Here is a 25,407-nt window from a genome sequence, read left to right as displayed (position 1 = left end):
TGAGCCAAGGTATTTCCATTGCTTTATTCTGATCTGCTCAGGGCAGGGATCTCACCAAAGGCTGGCACCCCAATCATCCAAACTTCACACCTTTCATACATTTTAGCAAGCAAAGAAGTCATGTTTTATTGGCTACAGGTCACATGGCTCTCTTCTTGATCAACATTTTACCTTCTACTGGTTCAATGATTCTCTCACTTCTGCCAATCACTCCACACGCTCAGCCATTCCCCTCTGGAGCCATGGGCTTAGGGAGCCAGCAGGCCCTGAGTTGTGGTCACAGTCACCCCTGCCAGAATTACTTTTTCTCCACTTGGAGCTGATTCAGCGCAGTTGCTGAGTTGGCTTTGTTTGTTTCTTCCTTATCTTGGAAGTTCTGCCAAACATACTCGTGGCTCATGAATTCTGCATTCCCTGTGCCCACTATCAATGGAACATCCTTCTTCCAAATGTTGCTAACTTTCCCCTGGTCTGAGATGGCTGAAGAGCATCAAGCCCCAAACTTTAACAAGGCAATTCTACTGACAAGTCATTTATCTTTCTAATACCTGGACATCAGCAGTAAGACTACTTTTCTAAGATACTGTTAAATATATCCTTGAACATTATGAATACACTTTTCCTCTATTCCCCCCACTCTGCTTTTAACCACAAAAGCTTCCTGGGGAGGAAGAAAAAATTGGCTTTTGATAAACTCTGGCTTTTGATAAAAATTCAACAGCATGTTTCCCTTTCAGAGAAGAGACTGCCTCCTCTTCTCCCTTCTTTCCCTAATGTACACCTTGGAAAAATTCAAGAGAATAACAGAAACCAAAACAAGTTTGGCTCTAATTTCTGCTAACAGTTAGCAGGATTCCAAGCTGTAGTAATCCCTGTACTCACCTCTGACAGCAGAGGTTCAGTGCTTGAAAAACTGAAGGCAGATTGAAGCCCTAGAGTTACACTCAGTTAATTAAGGATGCAAAAGCTAAATTAGATTCTCACCCACCATTTTGTGAGTGTGCCAACTCAACAGTACCAAAAGGAACAGAAAGTAGCACAGCTACCTTCCTGTGCCTTTAGTTACAGAGCACTGAAAAGAAGGGGTATGGTAAGATGACAGATAAGGGAGCCCAGTCCCCAGGAGAGCAATGACAGCACATGGCACAGGACCAAGATCTGTGTTATCAAATGATTCCTCTCTGAGGTCTTTCTAAGAGACAACGTGTCTAGCAATTTCTACAATGACTGTCATACCCTCATACATTTTATCACCACAAATTCATTCATAAACATGTCCCAGATTTTTGCTTTGGGGTTTACTCAAACACTTTGCTATAATAGTACGAACAAACCAAAAATTATTTATTTGAAAATTTACTTTAAAACCTTAAGGTAACTTTTAAAATCAGAAATGTTACTACAGTTTTACAGGTTAATCCTATGTCATCAAACCACAATTGGGAGACATGTTTTCACATGCAAGAGAACAAAGTTATCAGCAAAAATCAAGAATCCTCTTAAGTAAAACTCAATAAAAATGAAGTCTCACTGTTAGTCCCACAGACCTCATGGGCCTCAGAAATTATCACAGTATAAGAGCAACAGAAAAAAAATAAAATCTACGCAAAACAAACAGCATCCCGTGTATTTTTTGTTGAAGTGTCTGCTTGCAGTATCTTCTACAAATGTAAAAAAAAAATCTATAATTTCTTTTTAAAAAATTTAGCCAAGTACAAATTTATAGACAACTGTGCTGAACTTATTTCCATTGTTTCCATTTTATATATAATACAAAAAACCCACCTGTGTCAGTCTTACTATATATAATACAAAAACCAGCCTGTGTCAGCCTGAATATGCTTTCATAGTCAAAACATTGTGCAATTTTGAAACAGTAGAGTCACACAAGTGCATTGTAACTGTTATATTTATATACAAATCAAGAAGTTCACCGATCTTAAAACTGCAAACATTGACATCAAATAAGCACTGAATAAAAACTGAAAATCACACTATCTTTCCCAATCATTGGCACCAGCTAACATTAAAAACAAAACAAACATGAGGGGAAACACTGGGCCAAAAGAAACCAAAAATTGCAGCCACACAAAATATTGTGTATCTCCACTGTTATTACTGGAGTGGCAGTTCGCTTTTGCTACTAATGCCAGTTCAGATAAATTTATATTTAGCAGATGCCAAATTCTTAACTTTGAAGCAACTAATTACTTACACTTACTTTAATCTTAACACTCATGGGAAATGGCATTGCAAATAGTGAAAAAAAAAAAACACACCAAAAAACCCCAACAATAAAACCCAGCAAAAAAGACCCCAGTCAGCTGGGATTGAGAATGATATTCCTTTTGATTCCTGTATTCTGAAACCAGCTTGTGACCCACAAGGCATAAAGGCTCATCACTTCAGCATTTAAAATCCTCAAGGTCCCTCTTCCAAATCAGGATTAACAGGGCCATGACTTTGCTGACTTCCTACTGCTACAACACTCAGGACCTTCAGAAGTATATGCAGTAATCTGGACCAAAACAACAAAAGTATCAGCAGGCTGCACATCACAAACAGATAAAAAAAGTCATCCAGAACGTCAAGAACTCTGTTGAAATGAAAAGCTGTGATTTCAATTAGTTTCACTACAAGGCAGTTGAGATTTTTAAATCAGTATCACCCAAGTTTTGAGTTATGCCACAGAAAGCAACAAATAAAGCAATTGTTGAAAGATGACAATGAAAGCTTTCTTCAGAAAATGATGGTGCATAAAATGCCTGATGCCAAAATTCTGTCAAATAATTTATGCAGCAGCTGTTTTCAAAAGAAACATTCATAGACACAGCCATGGGTCTGAGCTCAGGTGAGGATGGGATAGCAGGCAGAAAGCTCGAGCAGGATGCTTGGCTGGTAGGGACACAACACTCAAAAGCAGGATGCCTGTCTGATAGCTTAGGGCCTTCTCTCAGAAGCAGCCCCTCCAGCAGCATCCCTCCTAAACTTGAGCAAGAGGTTGACCATCTGTTTCCCTAAATACAGATAGATGTCAGGGACCACAGAGCTTTACCCACAGCAATATGATTCACTCATTTATTAACAGAAACTTATTTGAAATTAATATACTTTTTCTTTTCAAAGTCTTATCCCATTCCATTTTTTGTGGTACCTAAAAGTTTTAAATCTTTGCGGGGGAAGCAATAGGCAACTCACAGGCCATTGGACCTGACTAACTGGTCTCAGATTTCCACAAAAATGTCTCTCTACTCCAAAGCAGTCTGTGAATGTCTGCAGGGCAATCATCTTTCACACTAACAGCTCCCTAATGACACACTTGCTGCAATCCAATAAAGAAGTTCATTTGCCACAGACTTTACTTCTGCATACATCTTTTTCAGACGGACAGAGCGACCGCCTACACAGTTGTCTGCAATATAAGCAAACCAGGGCGGGAACTAAAACAAGACATTTATCTCACCAAAAAAAAAAAAAAGAAAAAGAAAAAAAGAAGAAAAAAACCCCAACCAAAAATCCAACCCTGAATTGTACACCTATTATGCAAAAATTGAGATTTGACCAGTGCTAGAGTTTTACATGCTAACTTTTTTTTAATATACTGTATCTTTCCCTTCTTAAAACCACTATTTCCCCCAACCCTCCCTTCCCTGAAACAACCAAAATAGGCTTGCTGCGTCTGAAAAATAACTACAATAGAACTAGTACAACTTATGTATTCAATGTATCTATAGGAAAATACATTTTGAAGAGTTAGTGTTTCTTCTAAACTGAACTTCCTGTCAACTTCAGAAGTAAAATGAAAACCTGGCAGTTGCCAACACAGTTAATTCAATTCAATTAAAAGCAACTTCATACCAGTCAAAGAATATTTCTGCACTACTTGCAGTTTTGCCAGTTCATAAACTGGTATGTTTTAATCATGCTTCATGATTTACATACACTTAATATTTATTGAGTCTAGTAACCTTAACTTCAAGAACCCCCAAATGCACTATAGGAAATAATTCAAAGATTCTGAAGAGTCCTACAATGATAGAATGGCCAATCTTACCACTGGATGCACCATCAAAAATGGAAATCATGCATATACACTGACAAAAGTACTGTAGCTTCCAAGTGCAATAATCCTCTCTCTAAACATAGTTAGCAAAGAAATAGGGCATGTGCCCAGAATTTTGGGTATATCTGATCTCAAAGTCAAGTATTGTATTTTCTGAATGATGCTGTTAAGTCTCTTACAACCAGTTCCATAAAATAAAGGAAACCTATGAACTGGCCACTCATCATTCTCCATATGGACTAGCTAGAGTTCTTAAAGTGCAATGTTCTAGTGTAAAGATTAACTGCCTTTTTGGGCCAATGTCACATTTCTTCTTCTTTGTACTACATGACTTGAAGGTTTCATTCCACAGAGTGATTAATAAATATCTAAAGCAGAAAGGAAAAAAACATTTTTTATATTCAAAGTACAGCTAAGTATTAGCCTACTGGTACAGTTAGCCAACAAATGCAGTTCTTTGGTGTTGAAAGGAAAGAGTTCACCTAGGCTCCTTCAGCTCTGGAGTAAACTTGCTGAGCATGCAGGATACACTGGGTGCTGCTTTAATGGATCAGTATCTTTCCACAATCAGCTCTTTCTCCAGAAGTTTGTATAAAAGCTTTGTTTACATTTACAAACTTGAAAATCCTCCCTTTCCTCTACTCCCACAGACTTCTAATGCAATATAAAGCGATAGGACGGCTTTGATGTATTTAACACATCCAACAGAAAGACGTCATGCCTACAACAACTTTCCTCTTCACCTCTGGCAACAGAGGCAGCCCTTCTCAAAAAGTGGAGCGAGGCTGCTGAAGAAGAAAGGCCGTTCACCTATCCTGGCAAAGGCTAGAGGAACTCTGCCAGGAACTGCCTCTCACGTCATAACATCTACACGTCTTACTCTCCTGGTTTTGCAGCTCGTAGCAGGATCTAAATCCTCGCACTCTTTACAGCTTTACCCAATTTTCTGTGAAATAACCTTTTTTGGCAGTACTATTACCATAGCCCTGCAATGGCAGAAACAGTCAGAGCAAAACTCTTTTTGTCATCTCTACACACACTTTCACCCCTTTTCTTTGAGTCAGCACTCAACAAAAACTCTCTGGACAGCTCCAGACATGTCACACCAAGTCATTTTTTCATGCATTTTCTAAAGATGTTTCACTTTTGCTCTCCAGTTTCCCAAGCTAGCAGAACGACTGTGTCACTTGAGTACAAAGCTTGGAAATATGCCACTGCCTTGCAATTGCCATTTGCTGGGAGGCTGCTTATCTGGGAACACTGTACTGACTCGCAGTTTATTTTTCTCACAGTCCCTCATGCTAGATCAATAGATCAATAGAGGTAAATCTTATAATCCAACAAACAGTTGCTACTTGTGCCATCTTTAACGATTAAACAACAACTTCATGGCAGTAGCCATAATGTTACTGTACACCAACTCCACATCTTCCCGGGAGCACACGTTGCCCAGCAGCGCTGTGCCAACGCACCCAGAGCTGACAGCAACAACCGCATCTCCACAATCTTCTCCATGTGCCAGGCGCTGCGCAGGCACACGCGTCCCCAAAAGCGCTCCCGTGGCACAGACACGGCGACAGGCATCGCCGATGGAAACAAACCAGAGCGACGTGCAGCGATACATCTGAAGCCTGACGCGAACCAGCCACAGAGACTGAACTACTTAAAACTCAGAAAATGCCACTCCCGTAACTCAGTTTGAAAAATGGAATCTTCTTAAAAGCCTGTACTAGAAAGAGGAACACGAAATACTTGTCTAGGGTGTTAGACAGACTGGAAAAGACAGCTTAACAGCACCTTACAACCAAAGTGATTAGTTGTGCTGGCATGGAGTCCAAAGAGATTTTTCTTTTTCGCGTTCAGATTAAGAAACTGACAAAAGACAAGGGAATTCCACAAAGTTGAAACTTAAACCCCTTATCTGCGCTAAACTTTAAGCGACAAGGTTAATTACAAATGCGCACGACTTGTACAAAACATTAATCCATTCAAAAAAACAATGCACAAAGGCTCATTCAGGGCCGCTGCGCCCGTTACGTCGGTCAGTACTTAAGGACTCTTAAAAACGCGCATTTGTCGAAAACAATAGACAGCAACAGATGCTCCACAGCACTTGTTTATGAAGTAATTCCTTATTATTCTCCCACACCGCCGCACTCAACTGGCCCGACCCGACTGCCACATGTCTACTACGGTGTAACCTGCCGAGCCGCGCCGCTCGGCGACATGAATAATGCAGCGGAGGCTGCGCGGGCACGCCGGGGGCGCGCTCCGGGGGCCCACCGACACAGCGGGGCGAGCCGGGGCTCGGCGAGCCGGGTCCGGCTCCCGGGCGGAGGCGGTGTCCCGCAGACGAGCGGCGCGATGCCGCGCTCCCGCCGCCGCAACAAGTCGCCCGGTGCCCCCCGCCCACCGAGGGCTGCGGGCGGGCTCACGCCTCGGGTTGCCGCCCCAGCGCTGTCCCCCCGGGGCCCCGCCGGCGGCCGCCCGCGCACCCCCCGCCTCAGCGACCCCGCCTCACCTGGGACTCCGCTCCCTCCGCGGCGCCGAGCGGAGGGGGGCGCCGAGCCCCCGAGGCAGGGTACTCGGGGCGCGGCGCTCTTCGCTCCTGGGCGGAGCGGTGTGTCCCCCCCGCCGCCTCCTCGCTGCAGGGCAGGAGGCGCTGCGGGCCGCCCCCCGCTGCTCGCCGGGGATGCGGCGCGGAGCGCGGCGAGCGCTGTGACAGCTCCGCAATATGGCGGCCGCCGCCGCCGTTCGGATTTTCCCCCCTATCAGATGTGGCTCCTGCGCACGCATTACGCACGCGCGGCGCGGGCGGGCGGGCATGCGCGGCGCGCGGCGCGAAGCCGCTGCCCGGAGGGGCGCGGGGGCGGCGGCCGCGAGGGGCTCCCGTGAGGGACGGGGACGGCTCGGGCACATGGCTCAGGGACGGCTCGGGGACCGCGGCTCCTATGTGGGGCGGGGACGGAGCTCCCGTGAGGGAACGGCAGCGAGCGCTCGCCCTCTAAGACGGTGGGCCCTCCGTACGGAGTTGGGCGCCCCTCCGCGCGCTCCGGCGGAGCCGGTGCCCGGAGACCCCCCGCAGCCCAGGCGAGCGCAGCCCTGCCCGTGTCATGAGAGCCTGTGGCAGCTGCTGCAGCGGCAGAACCGCCCGCCAGGAGCCCCCTGCTCGCTCGAGTGAGGTGGGGATGAGGAGAAGCAGCTCTCTCCCGTTAGCGCGGGCGGGCGGGAGGGAAACGACAATCTCAAAAAAGGCTTCAGCCAGCGAGGGGGAGTTTGGATTTGGCGGCGTGGTTTAGGGGTTTTTTTTCCGTCCAAAGGCATAGTGCCGCCTTTTTGGCCGGCGTGTGCTCCGGGGCGCGGCGGGAGGCCGGGTATCTCGGCAGATAGGGTGGCTCGGAGCTGGCGATGCCACCGCCCCGCGGTGCGGCGGGCAGCACCGGGGTGAGTGAGCGGTGAGCCAGGGCTGGGAAGGGTCGAGCTGTGAGATGGCTCATGAGAACAGGGGTGCCTTCAGGGAAAGAGCATGGAATGCAGTCTGAGTGGAGAGCACTGACCCTCTCCATCTCCTTCGTGTCATCGCAGTGATGGGCGTTCTCTTTTTTCATCACTTAGTCGTGTGAAACAGTCACGCTGGTGGACGGGATCACACCTTTTTTTTTAATATTTTTCTCCTTTTTTTTGTATACAGTCACAATGGGAATGTAGAAGAAAATAGCAGGGAGGAGAATCCTTCTGAAGGACAGAGAGGTTGAGGCAATCCCAGCCCCCACTGTGCTTTCTCAGTTTATTTTTGCTTGCAAGGAAGCGAAGGTGCTCCCGGAGCTCAGTGGCAACCCAAGCAGGGAGGCCAAACAGCAAAGCTCAGTGCAAAGGGATCCACTCGAGCTACCAACTCTGAGTCATGCAGCTGCTATTAATACACCTCACCCTCTGGCTGTCTGATAAAGAGAGGTTGGGGGAAGAACTATGAGGAATTTTCAATTTAAAGAATAAAAAGAACATTCTGTGGTGAAGTAGAGATGGTGAGAAAGGGAAGGGGAGGAAAGCAGCCTGGCAAACAGGGAATAATCTCCCAGAGAATTTGTGGGAGCCTCACTGACTAAATATTTTTAAATTTTTTTGACAAAATGTAGATAACATTCTGATAAGGTAAATGACGACATAATACAAACTATTTCAAAATTAAATATTGATAGAAACTTGAACATAATTACTTTTTTGGGGGACATTTAGTTTTTTGTGACATTTTTATGCATTTTGTTGTATATTTCAAACCAGCATTTATCTTAAGTCATCATCACAGAATCTGAACATCTCAGTCTATTAAAGGTATGTTTAATTTCCTCACTTGGGCTGAAATTTCACTTCCAGCTTTGTCTGTGCCGTTTTGCTCCAAGGAAGAAGTGACAGTGGCTAATTCCTTCTTGTCTCTGTTGTTCTTCATTGTGGAGAACATCCTCGTGTGAAACAATATTTTGCAGTACATTAAACTTCTAAGGCATCTTGCTGTGTCTGCAGATACACAGTTTCACGGATCAGCCACCGTTAGTGTGCATTGTACTATTCCCCCTTCAGATGGCCTTTACCTGCAGGTCAGAGCAAGGGAAATCAAACAAACAAAATGCAGAAAAACAAACCCTGTTTCATTCAGCCACTTAAATAAATCGGCTATGATTCACTGCAGTGCACAGATAAAATGTGTTTACTTTAGTTGACCGAATTAAAGGCTTGCTTTCTTCTCAAATAGTCCGTTCTGAAGTGGCTCCAATATAGGATTATTGCACTAGGGCTCAGTTTCATTACTGGTGTTGATAGCATGTGGAAGCCAGTTCCTTTCAGTTTGTGCATTATCACTGCAGGATATGCTTTATCTCTTATCCTGTTACATGAAGAATATTATTGCTCAGAAATGTCAAGGTAAATAATAGTCTTATCTTCCTTGTCAACAGTATAATGTGGTTTTCTTCTCACCTTGCTTCGTTAACAAGGTGTAAAATTGCAGTTTGTCTGATAAAACAGGACAGTAAAAACAGAAGTGTAGTTAGAGATCATATTCTTTGTAGCCATGAAACTGAAACTACAGAAGGAACTACAGGCAATAAAGAGAGCTTTCAGATACCCCTATCAACTTAAATTACACAGTTCTTTAAGAGGTAGGTTATAAAGATAAAGCTAATGATAAGAATGCCCAAAGTGCAAGACATAAAAGTTTGTCTTTCAGCAGTAATGCCAAAACCCAGCTCTTCATTAAAAAACAGATTTTAACCTTCTATTGCCTGATCTGAGAAATCAATCCTAGAATCCTTTTAGGAAGTAATGGTTTTTGGGCCAAGGTTTCTCTTCTTCAGTGTACCTGCAGAAGCATAAAGCATCAGTCAGTGAATACCCAGTTGTGTGTTAGAATCTACTTTTATTAAAGCCAAATGTACAGTTCAAGGGGCATTTACTAGATAACGCATTTTGGAAAGGAGAAATAAAAAAAAAAAAAACCCACCATGAGAAATTTCTGATTTTCTTTTTTTATTTTCAAATGGTATGCAAAACACCTTGACCTTATCTAATTCAATTATGATTTATGCCAGTAGCCAGAGCAGAAGTGTAGTGCTGCCCATACCATACCCCTAACATGAAGAGTTATACGTGGACTCAGCCTCCACGCCTGGAAGGCAGCCATTCTGGGAATAATTATACATATGACTCAACACACACATACTCAGCTATTAATATGTTTACAGAAGCAGACCTGACATTGTCTAAAATTATTGCAGGGTAATTTTACTCTTACTAATTGCATGGTCTAAAACCAAATTGCTTTTTCTTTTGTTAGTTTTTGAATAAAAATAAAAGTATACATTGCCTTAATGGATATTAATAGTAATTATTTTTCTAAAAAGTATGTTAGATTACCCTTTAAAGTCTTTGCTAGAAACAAGCGGAATTCAAAGTATTCTGTGGTCATCAGATGAATCCAGTTCACAGATACTTCAAATATTTGGTGAAATTACAATAAATGTCTAAAGTAATAGTTTTTATGTCTCTTGTTAAATTTGTCTGTCAATTAAAATGATATGCATCTAATTCCAAAAATTATTTTTCATGCATGGTATTAACATATCAGATTCCAATAAAAATGAAAGGGTTCCAGTAGCAACACTGAGAATTCCAAGTTGCATGCATATGTACAGTCTTAGCTTTGATCAAGTTCAAAACGCAAAATATGGCATGATCCTGGGGAATTTGGGTTTTCCCTCTCTGAAATACCATGGGTGTGTGAAGCTTATTTAGGTGTCCTCAGGGCCAAGATCCTGCACTTGGGCAGCACCTCCAGAATCCTCAGCTCCAGTGAAGAAGTCCAGGAGTCCATGTCCAGGATAATCCTCTGCATGAGTGTTGTAATGAGGGAGGACAGACCTAGTGTACAAAAAGCTGTATGGAAAGGGGATGCTCCCTTTTCAGAGACACATAGTGGACAGAAAGGATAAATCTGCACCTGAAAGCCTGGACAAAACACCTGGACAACAGCAGGCAGGTTAATCTACTGCTGAGCTGCAGTGTTGGCAGCTGGCTCCGTCTTTCACCCATTGATTTGATCACCCGGCTGAGGAGACTTAGCCTCTAATATTGACTGTGAAGCCTGGCTGGCCAGCACACACCTTTCCCATGGAAAATCCAAAGGATTGTTTGAAAAGCTTTGTCCTGCCGCCCATCAATTCCTGCCAGTGTAAGATTTAAGAACATTGTTTCTCTTGCTGTCTGTGCTCACCAGAACCTTAAGATTCGGGTGAGTAAGAAGCCTAAAGGCTTTATCACTGATGGTCTGTCACATGTGGTGACTTCTTCCACCAACAGATTTTTGGCTTTTCCCTGGTATTTAGTCTCTGGTACTACAGCAAAGATACTGTAATGGTGTCCACCTATCACAGAGTCAAATCTTAATACAGAGTAGCAGAATCACTTGTAGAAGACTGTGTTTATTCAAGTGCCAAATATAGATCTCAGCAATCAGCAATTCATTCTAAGTGAATCAGTATTCATATCACTTGGCAATAATTTGCTCATTACAAAGTGTGTATTATGCAGCACTTACATTTCATCTATTATTTCAATCACCTTTATAATGTTATGATTTTTTTTTTTTTTTTTTGCAACTTGGTAATTGCACAAGAGACAGGTTAACAAATAAAGCTGCTTGCAGTTAAGGCTGGGGCAAGCTGTCTGATTTCTTGTGCCGTGTCACCCAAACATGCCTTCACTGATACATAAGGTTGTCATCTAACAGCTGACACTTAGCTGCACTTCCTGCTTGCGTCCACTTAATATTTTTATCTCATTCATAGTTATAATTATTATGACAAGTACAAGTTGTTCTGTGGTGACAGCACTGTTTTTTTAGTGGGGCTGTTTATTTAGATAGGTTGTGGCAGTAGCTGTGTCATGTCCATAGCACTGGAAATCAAAGTCATTGATAACCATATTCACTTCAGCAAAATAATGTTATAACAAAATAAAATAGTATGCAAAGTACTAAGCACTTAAAGGCACCAATCCAGACAACTTTTTTGAATTATCTATTTCTGCAGGCAAAAAAATCCCAAAAAGTTAATATGATTACCAGGAAATTGGATGCAAGTGTTTGAAAACTTGAAAAATGTATACACCTGTTCGAGCCAAAGCAAATGCTTTTGGGGGTTGTGTTATTGTTGGGTTTGTGTTTTGTGGGTTTTTTGTTTGTTTCTTCTAAGGTGGATGTACACTCTTCTGAGAGACAGCCATTAACTTTGTGAATAAATAAAATCATGATAAAAAGTAGAGCTTTTTACTAGGAATCCATCACTGGACTATTTTTAGTCCCTTTTAGTCCCTTCTAATTTTACTGCATTTAGTTGCTTCTTTGTTAACAAGTGGAAATAAGCAAAACCACAGAAGGAGTGTTACAACTTTTCAGGCAAAATATATTCTCAACATTTTGTCATCTCCCAGTTTTACAAAAATATAGATGTCAAAACCTCAAACTAGAAGTACATATTTTTTTCACAAATTCAGCCTCTTTTAAGTATGGAAATTTGGTTGGAATGCTTGTATATATTGAGGGTGGAGGGAGGGGGAAGAGTGAAAATTGAAATAGGTTTGTGTTTTCCGGATATGGGACATTTTTTATGGCATTCCAGTAGCATCACAAAAGATGCAAAAGTGCCTGGAGGAAACACTCCATTGCCTCTTTAAAGGGGATGTTCCACAACAGTCTCCTAAACACAAAGTTTACCAAAGTTGTTTTCAGCTAAACCTTAATCATGAAACTGCTTTAAAAAATAGCAAAAAACCCCAAAAGTCTCAGCATTAACATTATGTAAAGAGGTAGCAAGAGACTGAATACAATTCCTTTCTTATTTAAAATGTTCTATCCCTCCATTGAAATCACTGGCTTGTTTCAGAGTTATTCTGCCAGTACTAAGCACAAAGTTTTAACTGCAGAGACGTTCTAAACTTCTGAGAGAATTTAGGAACAAGAAGGCTGAGCTGATATTAGCAAAAGCATGTGTCATTAAAACCAGCTACAGCTCTATTGCTGAAGCAGATATCCCCCAGATTAATTTTTCCCACCTCACAAGAATAAAAAGCAAGGAATGTATCAAGGCACTTCGTTTGATGAACCAGAATACCACAAAGCTTTATCATCAGCACACCTACAAAGATGCAATTTGGAGGCATGAAGGTAATTTAGCCTTAAGAGGGCATATGCTTTTGCAGCAGCTATGTTGTAATCAAAACTTATCCGATCAAATCACCCTCCACTGGAGTTCATCAAAGAGAAACAAGGCAGGAAAAGGAGAAAGGTAAGATAATGCTAGGGTGCTCAGATCTTCAGTGTGCTGTGTCTCCCAGTATACTTTTAAAGGATGCTTCTTTTTCATTACATTGTGTATGAAGAAAGATGAATACTGAAAGATGCAGTCTTTGACTGCCCTTAAGGATACCTCAGAGGCAGTTGAAGAACCAGGTGGGTTTTACAATATAACAAGTACCAAAACCACGACAGATGATTAAACAGAAACAGGAAATTAATCCCCTTAAGAATTTAAATTCTGCTAATGGTTTTCTGTTACCTGGTGAACAGAGATATGGTACATAAGGGCAGAGTTGATACTGCAGATGCTGCTGAAGTTGAAATTACAAAATAGGGAAGTTTCTGCACAAAACTAGGTTGACTTAGGTTGTGTGTGCTTGGAAACAGAGCCCTGTGACTGACTGACTTGGAGTAGCTGTGATTCTGTCCTGTGGCTGAGGCAAGCTTGAGAGCTCTGCCTGGTGTGGATTCCCTCTGGGCCAAGAAGTTACTAGATTGCTCAGTCAGTCCTTCCCAGCTGGCAACACCTCAGTTGTCTTTTTCTTCTTTCCCCATGTATATTTACATAACATTTCTAGGATATTAATTTTTTTCAGGGCTCCTACCTTTGTTGCATTTGGTTTGTATTTGGCTAACAGGTTTTGAAGTTATCAAGTAAACTTGCAGAGAAGCCTACTTTGATGACAAAATCTGGGCTGAAAATAAAGTTATAAAACTGAGATTCCCTATGAAGGGAGAAGAAATACCAATCCCAGCTATTTACCTTGTTAAAAAATGAACAGGTTTTTTTTCCTATACCCTGAACTAATGGTCTGATTAGACTGTAGATAACACATTATTAAATCTGATATTTGGCATTAAATGCTACTTGCAGCCTACATTGTTTGGTTACAGCCTTTTCCATCTGAAAATTCAAAATTTTGTTACATCCCAAACTTGAATTCTGGGAATAAGTTGAACATCTGTCTGGTGCATGCATCTCTGTAGCCCAACTGTTCATCTTTTGAGTTTAATTAGATGAGATGGAGCGTTCCTCCTGCAAAGATGTCTGGTTTGCTCACTTTTTGTTTCTTTTAAAACAAAATATGTTCCTTGCACCCACTTAACAGATCAAGAGGAGAGTTACTCTGGTTGCCCTGCTGATTGCTCATCATCTTCTATATAGAGTTTCTTCTACATGGAGCCAGTCAAAATCATTGAGACTTTGCATGAAAATAAAGGTTTAGTACCTTGAAGATCTGCCCTTTCTTGTTTGCTTACATAATTCCTATGATTTAAGTACAGTTGAGTTTTTTTACTTCATTGCTTCAGTGGTGCCAGCAAACTTCATTTCTGTTGTCAATCTACAGAAAAAATGGGGAAATTTCCTCAGTGTTTGTGTAGAGGGAGCACAGTGTCAAGTTAAGTTTGCACAAGGTAGAGAAGATAAAAAAATTAATTGTGCGCATTATATGTTAAAAATATTGTTTCCAGAAAAAAGACAGAGCTATCAATGTAGACAGTGCAGTACTTGGTTATGATCAAGAAAATGTTTAAGATTCATATATGTACAAATGATACAATCTCAGCTGAAATCTGTACAGCTCTCGTTGTGGCAGTCTGGAAGGCTACAGAATTAGGAGACATTTGGATACAGAATTGGCATGGAAAAAAGGCCTGTGACTGAATTAGAACATTTTGCCTAAGAAATTAAATAAATAAGAAGAGATTCAAATATGCAGGCCTGAGGCTTAGGAGATGACAAAACAAACAAAAAAACCCTTTGAGAAAACAAAGCCAACCCTTCTCTGAGCACTGTAGAGGAATGGAGAATCAAGAGGGGGTGAGTGCTCCATTTGCATCCTGTGGATACAATAGGAGCTGAGCAGAAAGGAGCAGGCTTGAAACCTTCTTTTGGAAGGATATGCTTTGTTGTGTTTCTGTTAACAATTTAGACACTGCAAGGAAACATGGTATAAATTTGGAATTGTGATGTAATTGCAGTAATGTGTGAAAAGCCCAGGCAAACTAACTCAGTGTAAATGTGCTCACAGCTAGCAGTCATCTGACTCTAAAACCTCCCTTTAGGCCTCGGGTTGCAGCAGCTCCTAGAAGGCAAGACTGTAAAAAACAATCTTCCTGAAGAAAGTAGGATTATTTGTGTCTTTATGTGTTATCTCCTATGAAAAAGCACAAAATCACTAACAAGTGACTAACAGAAAGCAACAGCCATCAGGATGGTGAGTAGTAAAGGACAGCAGAGGGCTGGGATCAACCAACCCAAATGACATTGTATTGCTTCAACACACAATAGCCTGGATTGAGGCTGGTGGTCGATACACTGGACTGGAGCTTTAGTGCCAATGAACAAAGTATTACCTAAGGGGGTAAGTAGCTGTCACCTGCCCTGAGAAATCAGGGGAACACTCTAAGTTATGACTGCTGTCTTTAAAGGAAAGTGTAATTGCTATCCCATTTCCCTTCCTTTACTTTCCTCCTTTCTAAGTTCTGCTTTATTAAGCTGTTTGTGAATAGGAAACGCAGTATTTTAAGGTTACTTTTTAGTAAATATTCCCTTATAGATTCTTTTTCAAGGTCTGGCAAATGGATTGTAAATACAAAAATAGCACAGAGAACCTGGTTTAAGAGTTTTCATTTTCTCAGTCTTGTAGTACAAGAGGAGGCAGGCTGCATAGCTGACAACTCTGAGTGTTGTCTTTTCATCAAATAACAAAACAGACTGCAAAACTCGCTGCTCCAGGATGTTATTTAAGTCAAAAACACACAGCAGGAGTCTAAGAGGGAGGACAATATTCTCTTGTCCCGGATTACTGTACTTTTGGATATTCTTGTTATTTACATAAGATGTACTAAAAGAAAAAAAGCAGCTTGAAACACAAAGTTTAAACCAGTTAGTAGTTAGGATGAAGTCTCCATCACCCCAATTCTGTTGAAAATATGTTTGAGTTTGCTTCGGTTTTGCATCTTCTCAAAAGCACTGGGAATCGACAACAGTTACAGACACCCAGCTGGGCTAAATGAACATAATGCAGTATGGCAGGTTATATGCTTCAGTGAGCTCAACATTTTCTTAGAAATGAAACTAGGTTTAGCCCACAGAGAGAGCATGTCAGTGATCAAACTATACATGCCTCAAGGAAAAGCAGAGGAAGGAATCTCTAAGGTTTAATTCTGTAAAGTAAAATTTCAAAGAGGCTGCTGAAGAGCAAGTAATTGCTCCAAACTCTCTTTTTCTGAAAGGTCATTTTTTAGTTCCCTTTAGGAGCATGTACCCTTTAGGGGAATGTAAGAAATACATGTTACAGAACTGTTCAGAAAATCCTTCATTACCGTAGGAAGTCAGATCTTTTAGGCTACTTAGGCTTTTGGGAAATTCATTTATGCAGAGATCCATTTCAGATGTTACTATACAACTATTTGGGCTTGGAAAACCTTGTTCACAAATGCAACAGACCATGAAAATGGTGAGGTGGATTTCTGTTTATAGCTCTTCTAAGAAATTTAAACTTTTAAGTTAAACTGCAGTAGCCAGCTATTAAGATCCTCGAAAGTGCTACCATTCCCTGTGGAAGGGTTTGTCACAGTTCTACCCAAGATTCTTTATAGTTCACTGTATTTGCAAAGGCTCATTTGATATTCATTCTCCCACATATCCAAAATCTGATGGCAGTAGTCCTGCTTTACAACTGTAAGGAAGAAGAGAGTCCAGCTCTCACTGTAACCTGCTTATCTTTCAGTTAGCAGCATGGTCACAATATTACTGCCAACAGTAGCTGAGCAGAGCACAACATTTTTGCTTACGTGTCTTTTTCATTAGTAGTTGTATGATAAAACTGAAACACCACATCCTGCAAAATATAGCAAGGAAGGCTGTATTGTTAAGGTGGTTTTACAAGCAAAATCAAGATATGCCTGAAGTCTGCATAAGGCTTTTAATCCAGATATTGTGAGTAAAATCAGCAGCAATACTGTCACGTGCCCATGTAGGCACATTCTCCACCCACTTCTTCACTTCTGCTGAATGGCTGCTGAAATTTCTTCATCAAAGCTAAAGCCTTCAGAGCAATGCTTTACAGAAGGTTCAGGCCTTCTTCAAGATGTTAGTATAATGAGATGCCATTTGATTTGCATTACATTTTCAAAATCCCTGGAAGAGATTTTTAATTGCTAACACTTTTGTTCATCAGTTTAAGATACTCAATGTGCTCATCTGCATCTTAATATAGTCAGATATATCAGTTACAAAAATATTTGTGTAATACCTAATGTTATCTATTACTTAAAAGCTCACTATGTTCTATTGGAGTAAGATAAAATACAGAGTAAAGTTAGTCTCAAAAGAGCTATGAGTCTCATTAGTAGTACTGATCATTTTAGTCAAAGAACTGTTCACATGCATTTTGGTTTTCAGAACTTTTGGTGTAAATTTTTCCATATTTAGTGAAATCTAAACCACTGGACTGCTATTTTTCCTACAAAATAGGCAAAGCCAGAAAGAAATCTGTGGGGGAAAAAAAGATAATTCAGCAAGTCAAGGAAAGATTAATTAAAAGATATTGTTTATCCTAAATTTAGCTGTGACTTATATTTCTTTACACAAGACATCAGAGCTATAGCAAAAGTCTCGGGAAAAGAGCACAGGATTTTCCCTAGATTTTTTTTTCCTTGTAAAGCAGAGGCAGATAAACTTAAGACATTGATCCTGCAGGGAAAGATGTGGGTAATTCTGGTTTCATATTTTATCTGGGGGGCTGTATCTCTGCTGCCTTTTGAGGGATGCTCCACACTCGTCCTGTAGAAGAAATGTACTCTGTCGTGCATAAACCTGGCTGTGCAGCATGAGAGAGAGCCTCAGAGAACCCCAGAGGCTGGTTCTCAATAAGCACAGCTCAGCCTTGGCCACCACTCTGCCTCAGTAGAGAGACAGGATGTCCATGTGCTGCCTGTGAGCATTTATGCAGGTGTCACATGGGCTGACACCTCCACCAGGGACCGGCGCATCGTGACACAGGTTGTGTTCCAGAGTGGTGCTGGAGGGTGAGTGCTGTTCTAACTGCTAACTTCTGTTTACTCCCACTAAACTATGATACTCTGAAATAAAAGCATGGAACTCTGGGGCCTTGTGTTTGAGTCAAAGTATTTTAGCTTCAGTAAAATTTGAGTGTTTGTAATAAAACAGATGTAAAAACAAAAGTATTTTTCCTGTAGCTGTTGTGTGACAACCTGGTCTTTCATGCAGTAAGTCTTTTGAATGCAAGTGGTCATATGTTCACAGTGCCAGAAGGTTCCATCTTTCACACCTCTAAGCTATTAACCTAGAATAGGTAGATACAAAAGGAAAAAAATTCAGTCCAATTAATTGGATGTCCCAGCTAGAAAATGGTAGAGACACAAGCATTGCAACGAGTGCAACAACAGGGCCCCAGGAAACAGCCCACACACTCCTATCCTCGCTCAATAAACAAACAGTAATTTCTGGAAAAGCATTTGCTTTTACATTTTATGATGGCATAGTTCAAATTTCTCCCACCTTAGCAAGACAGCAGTCTACAGATAAAAGCTGACAAGTGCAAAAAACACCCATCCTGAAATCACAACTGCAAGTAACTCAGTGAGAGCAAGATATTACAAGGAAACTTTGACAGGCATTTGCTTTTAAGCTTACTAAAAAAAGTATCACGATTAATTCCAGAGGGCATAAAAACTGGAGCTAGACATTCATTTACTTGTCTTTGCACAGGCCTTCACAGCAGGACTGTAAGCCTAGCTACGAGCTGGTGCAGCACAGCAGGACCCTGCTAACTCCACAGCCATGCCTGTTTAAATCAGAGAATTTGGCCTGGTTTAAGACCTGAGGGCTGCATGGCTCTGTTACCCTTGTTCTCACATAGAGAGCAGAAGTGTATACAAGAGTGACAGGGTAGGGTGCTCCCTCAGCAGTGTGGAACCACAGCAGTACCGCAGCTACCACAGCAAGGTTGCTAACTCCAACCTTGTGCCCGCACTTTGGCTAGGAGCCCTCGGAGCGGCGCAGGAGAAACCTACTGCATGCTGTGTATATGCCAGCACAGCGCTCTGCCTTGAAATAAGAGCCGACAGGCAAAGCCAGTGGAGTACATTGGAAGCATTGTTTTATTGCTGCTTTACTGCTGAGATTGCTGAACGGTCACGAAAATGCCTGGTGCTGCTGCCGCACTGCTCCGGCAGGACGTGACCTGCTGCAGGAGATGGCTGCACACTGCGTCTCTTTGGAGTGCAGCAGCAGCTCATGTGAATGCTGAAGAACTGGAAATATCAGCAGAGCTCTCTCTATGCAACCGAGTTCCCAGCAGCTGGACTAGTGCCAGCTAAACTAGCACAATTTAAAAGTCAAACAGAATTTCTACTCCAGACAGAGTGTGTCAGCAGGACTAAATCCATATAGAAGCTGGTCCCATGGAAGCAGAGTGGCCCTTGGCTCCTCATCCCAGTCCCACTGGCCCACACCACCAGCCGGGCCCCACGGCTTTGGATCATTTTATTCATTTCCCATGCTTAAAGGTTCTTGACTGCATGCAGCAATCTTGGATTACAAAGGGGCATAGGCTACATCTCAACTGTTTTAAGTGCTGCCAAGAAAAAAGGGGACTTGGGTCAAGCCCAAGCTAGCCAAGCACAGAATTGTCAAACAAAGGCTTTCAATAAGTTGCTTCCCAGAAAGTCATGAGGCCAGCATTATAAAACCAAGACTCACAAGGACTTAATAATAGTTCGGGGTTCTTTTTATTTCTTTTCCACATTCTTATATTCAGGCCTCTCTTCAAGCCTGGGAAGAGAACTTCCTTGCTTGGGTTCAGATTTTCAATTCCTAGCTAATGACCAGATTTTGAAATACATAAAAGAATTTTACTACAGTACTTTAAAAATCACAAAATTTAGCAACTTTGAAAACACTACTGATCATATTCCTGATGTGCTATACATGCTTCTAGGATCAGAAAGAAGGATCTTGGTAACTCCAGTTACACTGTCAGAGGAGGAGCATAACTGATAAGCTTATCAGAGCCTGTTTTGCCATTAAGTCCCAAATGCACAGGTACTTACTGGTAAACTTCCAGCTGGTTTTGCAACCTCTTTTATATTGTTAAGATGTAACAGATATGACAATTCACATCCGTAAATGTTTGCATCATCACATGGTATGATTCCTGGGGCAGTCCTGTGGAGGGCCAGGATCAATGATCTTATGGGTCTCTTCTAACTCCGGATATTCTATGATTCCATAATTCTAACCCTGTCCTTCTCCACATGTATATTAGATACATGGAAGTATCTAATTTGGCTTCTCACACAACTGCTGGTGTATACTTAAAGAAGCTCAGCCCCAATATACTGATTAGCGTTTTTATTATTGTCATATCTCTTATGACTTTCAATGACTGAGAACAGCAACAAAGTTTATTTGAAATTATAGCCTTTGACCAGACAAAATTTTTACATATATGCATGTCATTCAGCCTCTTGGTAGCTCCACATTTTCTATCTCCGCCTGTAAAAATCTGATGAACAGTTTTGCTCCCCTTTACTGCTGGTAGGCGCTGCATGTCCAGGACCGGGAACAAGACGGAGCCCAAGCTCGCTGTGCCTCCTGGTGGACACACAACCCCCTGCCTCAGTGCAGTCGCCACCTTTGAGCAGCACTCTTTCTCTAAGAATCTTATATTAAAGCCTTTCTCATGTGTAATTGAACTTCTTCCCATTCTAAACCAATAGATTGCCACTAGGAGGAAATTAATTCCTTCACAGAGATTTATATGAAGAGGTATTTTCCAAAGGTAGGAAAGATCAGCATGCAGGACCTTACACATCACTCATTCACTTGCTACCACTAACACAGCAGGACTTGCACCATCTAGAGCAATTGATGTCCTTGCTTGATGGAGAGATTTTACTAACACTTTGTTACACATGTTCTGACAAAACAACTGTATGGACTTCTGGGAAGAGAGTGGAAATGTGTAACTGAGAATTCATAACAGCATTATCCAGAGAAGATAAGTGGGTAGCAGAAGACAAGAGGAGTGCATGTCAGGCTGTAATTAATTGCCAACGCCAAACTTAGGCAGCTGGAAATGCTTTTTTATTTCATTGGAGACTCTAATTACTGTCCTGACCATGATTTATGACACTGGTTGTAGTGAAAAAGATTGGTCTGCCCCAAATTTACTAGGGAAATTGTCATGGAATTTTGTCCTCAAGTCCTGTCCTCCAGTAAGACCAAGTTCAACTTTAGGGTGTTATTATACATATGAAAATTAGGAAAGCATCAGACCAAAAGAACAGTCTGTTTTATGTTAGACCAAAGGTCCCTCAAGCCCCACATTTTGTCTGCACCAACTGTAAAAGTTGCCACCTGAGAAAGAAACTAAGAATGAAGCTATCATCGATTTCCCCAGAATACATTCCCATCTACCAACAACATGCAGGTGAAGGATTTCAGACATGAGCTGGACATGGTGCTCTTGTATTTCATAGTTTTCCCTTCCATGACATTGTATGATTGCATTTTGAACACACTTCAAGGTCCCCTATTGATGGAGACAAATAAACACAGTGGAAATGTGGCTCCAGCTCAGTGCTGACAAATTCTGGTTTGTTTTGAAAATTTCACGTTACACTGTCCATGTACTTTCTCAGCTTATCATGGGAAGGAACTGTTGCTATGAAATGTTATGCATAACATGAAGTTGAAGAATTTCAGAAATTCAAAAGAGTACAAAAAGTTTTCCTGTGGAAAAACTCATGCATCTTTCTATTAAAGAGTATCAAGAATTTCAGGCAACTAATTTTAAAATCAGAGATGCAAATTCTCACACAGATTTCACAGTCTATTATGTATGACAGAACCATGGCTTTGAAGCAATGGATTATTTACAGTTTAGCAGAATTTCTTGGCAGTAATTCACCTTTCTGTCATAAGATAGACACACCTCCTTGGCTTTCCCCTCTGCAAGGATAACAAACAGCAGGCTCTCTGGCTTATTCCTGGAGTGCCACCTCTTTGAATGACAAAACTCCAAACATTTCTATCTGTTTCCAGATGTATTTCAGGTGCTGTAGAGAAACCACCAAAGATAAAGCAATTGCAAACAGAACACGCCCCCGTCCTCCTGCACCACAGTTACCAGATCCTCAACAACAATGTGCCAAAATTCCCCGATCTCCCTTTAGCTCCAGAATCACTTGGCAGCTACAGACACTTTCATGATCCCTGGACTACCTGCCCTTTACAGAAAGGCTTACAAGGCACACTAATTCTCAAAAGAAAAACAACAACCCTGTAAACATTTTGCCTGTCCATTAATCTTTCATTCGTTGATGACCTCTCCTTCACATTCCTGTCTTTTCTCAAGCATGGGTTACTTCAGACCTCACTGCTATTAAGTCCTGTGCTCCTGGGCTGAGGGTAACTGTTAAGGTGTTGGGAGGGTCTCCAGGATGAGGTGAGAGATGAGAATTGACTCCAGGTTCTCAGAAGGCTGATTTATTATTTTATGATATTATATTATATTGAAAGAAATTATATATTAAAACTATACTAAAGAAAGAGAGATGATACATCAGAAGGCTAGACAAGAATGATAATAAAAACCTGTGACTGACCAGAGAGTCTGACACAGCTGGACTGAGATTGGTCATTAAGTAAAAACAGCTCACATGGAACCAATCAAAGATGTACATGTTGGTAAGCAATCTCCAGACCACATTCCAAGCAATCAGATAATTATTGTTTACATTTCTTTTCTGAGGCTTCTCAGCTCCTCAGAAGAAAAATCCTAGTGAAGGGATTTTTCAGAAAATATCATGGTGACAGGTCACAGAGCCTGTGTCCCACTCACTCAGCTACAGATGGAAACTCCATGGGTTTATGGCTGGATGGATTCTTTCCTTTCTCTGGATCTCCCTGAATATTTTAAGAGAAAGGGATCATTTGACACAATTTTACTTCCAAGAAAATCCTGGTTAAAACACATGTTCACAGAGAACTTGATAGCGACCAGGAAAGCTAATGGAATATAGAAGTCTGATTACTTGGTGGATTATTTTTTATTTTCAAAACCTCTAAAAAAAAAAAAGTTGGATTTCTATTTTGTAAATGTGTATTCATGCCATGTTTCTTTTAGATAGAAAAACAGGACTCAGAGAGACCCTCTGTTGTAATTTATGCAAATTATCTGCTGATAATGATACACATATGTAATGTTTGTATCATCCTGAATCTTGGAATTCTATGTAAAAAAAAAAAATAGAATATGTTATACCTTTACTTAGCAGCATAAAGCAACCCAAGCTGGGACTGCTTTTCTCTCAGGGTACATCTTGTTCAGTGGGTCTCCAGGCTGGTTGATGGAAGCAAAATGCTTGGAAACTGCTTGCTTTCTTCTTTTTCCTTCTTTTCCTAAGAAACATAATGAGGAACTGGGAATTTCTCCATAGTCCTGCCTGGACAGCTTTTTTTTCTTGTTAGTCTGTGCAAAAATCACCTGCATGAATCCACTCCACACCTGACTCATGAATCCTGGAACAGCAAAAGAGAGGGACAGGCAGGGAGAAGAAGGACCATGTCAGCTTCAACCCAGATTTCCCAGGTTCAACTCACAAAGCTGGACAAGAAAAGGAATGATGAAGCTGAGGACAGAAGGTAGTATCAATAGCCATGCATTAATTCTCTTGCTGAAACTGTTTGCCATCTAGTGGTTTGTTGGCCTCCTATAAATACAATCTTAAAAGTAAGTAAAGACTTGGAGGATGTAATTACAAAAAAAAGTTCTCTAATGTGCAAGAACCTATACAAAACCAAAAAAATTACAAGAAATGATGAAGTGCCTCTTGCAAAGTGTTTGCCATTGGAATGAACATCCCACAGAAACAAGGAAAAGAAACTTGCACACAACTGAGATTCAGAGAGACAATAGGTACACACAGTTTGTAATTTTCCTTTTTTATTTCACTCTGCTACTCTTATTTCACCGAGAAGTCCTGACCTAAATTGCTCCACCATTTTCTTTAAGTTTGCCCACACAAAATTGTACGTTATATAGAAATTATGAGGAAATTAGGGGGGGCTCTGTGTTTAGGGGTGGTGGATGTCAGGGAGCAGCAAGATTTGGCTGCTGTGCAACAGCATGTGTGCCAGCAGCTAAGGACAATACCAAGGCAGGTGAAAGCAGTCATTCATCAATAAGGAGCCAGGATGTAGAGCAGCAATCCAGGGCCAAGATTAGGTTGAGAGACAGTGGTCAGGGTCAGACACAGCCCATATGGTCACCCAGCAGGGCTGCAGTGGCAAGGCACGTCCGAGGCCAAGTCAGCAAGTCTAGATGGGGCCAGACCCATGGAGATGCGAGCTGGTGCGAACAGAGCTGCTGCACAGCTGCCCTGTGGCACAGGTGAGGGCTGGCACAAAGCCACAGCTTAAGAGTGGCTCTCAAGGGACAGCCAGGCCCTGCTGCAGGCTTTTTTTCACAGCTGCTGTTATCAGTGAAGGAACTGACCTTGGACTCTGCCAACTGAACTTCTGCAAAGGGGTAACGTGCTCGGGGCCACGGCAGTAGAGGGCTAGAACAGAGGTGTGGAACATACCCAGCACAGGTTCATGGAATTGGCCTTTTTTGTTAAAATGGAGCATGAGTGAAAACCCCACATGAAAGCAGACCGAAGCAGAGTTCAAAGACCTCACTCTGTTCAGTTTGGGCAGCCAAGAACTCTTGCTGTTAATGATGGCTTCATTAATGAGAAGCAGGAAAGGACATCTGGATTATTAACTAATCACACTCATTTAAAGCTCACTGATTTGAGGCTAATTTAATTTGTACATGAAAAAAAAAAAGATCAAACACAATCCTAGGATGTATCAGGGTCATACTATTAGGGACACTCAGACTCATTATCTCTTAGGGATGCCCTGTGAGACCTGAAGCGAATGTCTGAACTAGTCACCTGTGTTTAACAGCAGGGAATTCAAACTAACGTATGCACAGATGGCTCAGTGGGATAACCAGGAGAACAGTGAGAGTTTCCTGAATTATGGAAGGAGACTAGTAACAACAGTGGCTAAAAAAAGGGCTGGAGGAGGTACAATTAATGATGAGGTGAACATCACAAAGAACAGAAAGTGTTTTAATTCATGAGCAGCCCTGGCTGTGGAAAATTGACATAAATATTTCTATATTCAGAATTAAATTTATAAATTATTCAAAAATTGATAAATAATTAGGCTTCTCTGCTTGTAAGGAATGAAATTTTGGCACTGTTTTTTAGTGCAATTAATATGAGAAAAAAAACTTTAAGAAATGGATAAATACTTTATTTAGTTGCTTGAGTTGAATGTGACAGCAAAGGTTTACACTAGAATGTACAGAGGGTCCCTTTCAGGCTTATTTCCTGCATTAACCATTAATTTACAATGAGCAGCTGTCTGGTTGAAGTCAAACTAGATTATGTGATGCGCTCTTTT

General features: G+C 41.5%; 1 protein-coding gene across 1 annotated transcript in view; it reads right to left on the bottom strand.

Annotated features, from left to right (window-relative positions):
* The window catches only part of RDX (radixin), a 36,684-nt gene extending 29,860 nt beyond the window's left edge, over positions 1–6,824 (bottom strand). Inside the window, exon 1 of the mRNA XM_030971757.1 lies at positions 6,585–6,824. The gene's annotated coding sequence lies outside the window, so the exon portion shown is untranslated. The remainder of the gene's footprint in view (positions 1–6,584) is intronic.
* Between the last annotated feature and the right edge of the window lie 18,583 nt (positions 6,825–25,407).

Source organism: Camarhynchus parvulus, chromosome 1, assembly GCF_901933205.1.
Source record: "Camarhynchus parvulus chromosome 1, STF_HiC, whole genome shotgun sequence".
In the NCBI taxonomy this organism is placed as follows: Eukaryota; Metazoa; Chordata; class Aves; order Passeriformes; family Thraupidae; genus Camarhynchus; species Camarhynchus parvulus.
The sequence above is the reverse complement of the archived record's forward strand: the minus strand, read 5'-3'. Positions and strand labels throughout refer to the sequence as shown.